The following is a 4,269-nucleotide window of genomic DNA, read 5'->3' as shown; positions in this document are numbered from 1 at the left end:
GGAGGATCACCTGAGCCAGGGAGGTTGAGCAGTGGAGCCTGTGGTGAGCTGTGAACACGCCACACAAGTACACTCCAGACTGGGTGACAGAGCGAGACCCTGTCTTCAAGAAAGCAAGAACAAAAAAATCACTTTTAGTGACTCCTGCAACTATAGGCTCACATCCTCCCCAAGTTCAAGTACATCAGGGAAAAGCACTTAAGGTACACTCTTCCCAAGTTCAAGTACATCAGTAAAAAAGCACTTGATGTTCCAATAAAAGTTTCATTGTATTGCATTGGCTCTGACTGCATGATATGCCTGCCTGCGAAGCAGTGATTTGGCCAGGGACATGGTAAGTCTTGCTGGTGGTCAGCGTCCCATATCACCTCTGAAGTTAAGGGCAGTGACGCATGATCCAAAATGTATGGACTATGAGTGGCAGAGGGGTGTTTCCCCAGAAGCAAATCTGGATGCTGTTACCCAAAGGAAAGGAAACCAGATCACCCACATCCAGTTATTATTTTATTTTACTATTTTATTTTTATTTTTGAGGTGGAGTTTCACTTTTGTTGCCTAGGCTGGAGTGCAATGGCATGATTTCAGTTTACTGCAATCTCTGCCTCCTAGGTTCAAATGATTCTCCTGCCTCAGACTCCCAAGTTGCTGGGATTACAGGTGCCTACCACCATGCCTGGCTAGTTTTTTTGTTTTTGTTTTTGTTTTTTTGTATTTTTAGTAGAGATGGGGTTTTACCATGTTGGTCAGGCTGGTCTCGAACTCCTGACCTCAGGTGATCCACCCGCGTTGGCCTTCTAAACTGTTGAGACTACAGGCATGAGCCAGCATGCCGGCCCAGTTATTATTTTAATTTCCCATTTAGATTTAAGGGAACCAAAGCTCAGAGAGAGGAAACTGTTTGTCCAAGCTCATTCACTTAGAAAGAGGCAGAACTGGGGTGGCTCACGCCTGTAATCCCAACACTTTGGGAGGCCGAGGTGGGTGAATCGCCTGAGTTCAGGAGTTCCAGATCAGCCTGGCCAACACCACGAAACCCTGTCTCTCCTAAAAATACAAAAATTAGCTGGGCGTGGTGGTGCACGCCTGCATTCCCAGCTGCTCAGGAAGGTGAGGCAGGAGAACTGCTTGAACCCAGGAGGTGGAGGTTGCAGTGAGCCGAGATCACACCACTGCACTTCAGCCTGGGCAACACAAGGACACTCCGACACTCCGTCTCAAAAACAAACAAACAAAAACCAAACCAAGCAAAACAAAACAAAAACAAAAACAAAACAAAGAAAGAGGCAGAACTGGGATTTATGCATGTTTGTCTGCAAAGCCATTCTTTTCTCCTTCTTCCCACAGTGTCCAGGGAAGTTCTACTGACTGGAACTGAACCATAGCAAATGTATCTCCACTTTCCATGATTCAGTAGCTTTGGGTGACAAAGTAACTAATCTCCAGCCCTGGTTACTGAGAAACTCCTGAATTGTTTGCACTGAGCTACTGGTTTCATCCAGAATTCCTGGCAAAGGTGTTAGAATGGCTCCATGATTGGTCAGTGAGATCACCAGCATCTTCCCAGAACTCAGGTGCATGCTGTTGGGATGGGAAGCCAGTCACCCACTTTATTTTCATTTCCTGAAAGTGATCTGGTACCGTTTGTCATGGGTCTTTGTCTTAAGAAGCCTCAACCGTAAGCGTAGAGACTGCGGACACCACAGTGGACACTGATGCTCTACGGATGAGGCGTGCCCAGCCAGCGCAGTTTTAAGACGGAAATGTGAATGCGTTGGTCACCATGGGCACTGGTCATTATTGATGCTCTGCAAAGCATTTCATGTATTTCTCTTATCTGTCTGTCCTGAAGACATTTGAAATGCCATCCCCAGTTAGAGTTCAGAAAGTTAAACTACGTCCCTCATCGACAGCAGAATAAACTGTGATGTAACCATGCAGATAATATGTTCATGCATGGAATATCATCCAACTGTTTAAAGGAATAAACTGGCTGAGCATGGTGGCTCACAGCTATAATCTCAGCACTTTGGGAGGCCAAGGTGGGAAGATCCTTTGAGCCCAGGAGTTTGAGACTAACCTGGGCAAAATGGCAGAACTCCACCTCTACAAAAAAAAAAAATTAGCCAGACATGGCTGTAGTTCCAGCTACTCGGGAGGTCGGCTTGAGCCCAGGAAGGTGCTGCAATGAGTCGTTATTGAGTCACTGCTTTCCGGCCTGGGCGATATACTGAGGGCTGGGTTTGGTAGCTCATGCCTATAATCCTAGCACTCTGGGAAGCTGAGGCATGAAGATCTCTTGAGCCTAGGAGTTCAAGACCAGCCTGGGCATCATAGTAAGACCCTGTTTTTTTGTTTGTTTGTTTTTTGTTTTTGTTTGTTTGTTTGTTTTTTTGAGACAGAGTTTTGCTCTTGTTGTCCCGGCTGGAGTGCAATAGTGTGATCTCAGCTCACTGCAGCCTCCGCTTCCCAGGTTCAAGCAATTTTCCTGCCTCAGCCTCCCTAGTAGCTGGGATTATGGGTGCTCACCAGCACGCTTAGCTACTTTTTTGTATTTTTAGTAGATACAGGGTTTCACTATGTTGGCCAGGCTGGTCTCAAACTCCTGACCTCAGGTGATCCACCCGCCTCAGCCTCCCAAAGTGTTGGGATTACAGGCATGAGCCACCGCACCTGGCTAGGACCCTGTTTTTATAATAAATTAAAAAATAAGCCAGCCGTGTTGTCGCATGCCTGTGCTCCCAGCTACTCAGGAGGCTGATGCAGGGGAATCGCTTGAGCCCAAGGAGGTTGAGGCTGCAGTGAGCTATGATCATACCACTGCACTGCATGCCAGCTGTGTGACAGAGCAAGATTCTGTCTCAAAAAAAAGAATAAACCAGGCTGACCGTATATCAGTATTGGTAAATCTCTAAAACATAATGTTGAGGAAAAAAAGCAAGTTGTAGAAGGAGGCACACAGAGTCAGGGATATGTGGGCTACATGAGAGGTGAAAATGTAGACACATACACAGGCACCTCAAGATGATAGGTCCTTGAAATAAGAGGTAGGCCTTTTAAGTGGTAAAGAGGAAACAGAGGCATCAATTTTATTTCCCTCTTTTTTTTTGAGATGGAGTCTGGCTCTGTCACTCAGACTGGAGTGCAGTGGTGAGATCTCAGCTCACTGCAACCTCTACCTTCCAGGTTCAAGTGAGTCTCCTGCCTCAGCCTACCCAGTAGCTGGGATTAGAGGCACCCACCACCATGTCTGACCAATTTTTGAATTTTTAGTATGGACAGGGTTTCACCATGTTGTCCAGGATGGTCTTGAACTCCTGACCTTATGTGATTCATCCGCCTCGGCCTCCCAAAGTGCTGGGATTACAGGCGTGAGCCATTGCACCCGGTCATTTGTTGTTGTTGTTGTTGTTGTTGTTGTTTTTTGAGACAGAGTCTCACTCTGTATTGCAGGCTGAAGTGCAGTGGCCCAATCTTGGCTCACTGCAACCTCTGCCTCCCAGATTCAAATGATTCCCGTGCCTCAACCTCTCAAGTAGCTGGGACCACACGCGGTGCCACCATGCCAGTCTAATTTTTGTATTTTTAGTAGAGTCAGGGGCTTTGCCATGTTGGCCAGGATGTCTCGAACTCCTGACCTCAAGTGATCCGCCTGCTTCAGCCTCCCAAATTGCTGGAATTTCAGGTGTGAGCCACCTCGTTCAGCCTCGATTTTATTTTTGAAACTTGGTGGTGGATACAATGATGTTTGTCATGCTATTCTCTACGCTTTTTGTTTAAATGAAGTCTTTGGCAACGAAATTTCCTTCCCACCCTAGTCGTGGTCAAGTTTTCATCTCAATGCTGCATTGGTCAGGGGTCAGTGACAGACATAATCTACTCTAGCTGGCTAGCTAGTTTAGGCTGAAGGAGAATTAATATTGATTACAGAATTGATCAGGAGGCTGAAGGTACCACTCTGAGCTTTAGAAGGGGGAAGATATGCCAGCCATGGTGGTTCATGGCTATAATTCCATCACTTTGGGAGGCAAAGGTGGGCAGATCACCTGAGGTCAGGCATTCAAGACCAGCCTGGCCAACATGGTGAAACCCTGTCTTTACTAAAAATACAAAACAATTAGCCAGGCGTGGTGGCACATGCTTATAGTCCCAGGTACTTGGGAGGCTGGGGCACGAGAATTGCTTGAACCCGGGCAGTGGAGGTTGCAGTGAGCTGAGATCGTGCCACTGTACTCCAGCCTGGGGGACAGAGTGAGACTCCGTCTCAAAAAA

At 46.9% G+C, this 4,269-nt stretch overlaps 1 long non-coding RNA gene across 1 annotated transcript in view; it reads left to right on the top strand.

The window, feature by feature from the left end:
- The first annotated feature begins 1,337 nt into the window (after window positions 1-1,337).
- LOC105507223 overlaps window positions 1,338-4,269 on the top strand; it is a 13,145-nt gene continuing 10,213 nt past the window's right edge. Inside the window, exon 1 of the long non-coding RNA XR_001001059.1 lies at window positions 1,338-1,536. This is a non-coding gene — a long non-coding RNA (uncharacterized LOC105507223). The remainder of the gene's footprint in view (window positions 1,537-4,269) is intronic.

The sequence above is a fragment of the Colobus angolensis genome, unplaced genomic scaffold (assembly GCF_000951035.1).
Source record: "Colobus angolensis palliatus isolate OR3802 unplaced genomic scaffold, Cang.pa_1.0 Scaffold146, whole genome shotgun sequence".
Taxonomy (NCBI): Eukaryota; Metazoa; Chordata; class Mammalia; order Primates; family Cercopithecidae; genus Colobus; species Colobus angolensis.
The sequence above is the reverse complement of the archived record's forward strand: the minus strand, read 5'-3'. Positions and strand labels throughout refer to the sequence as shown.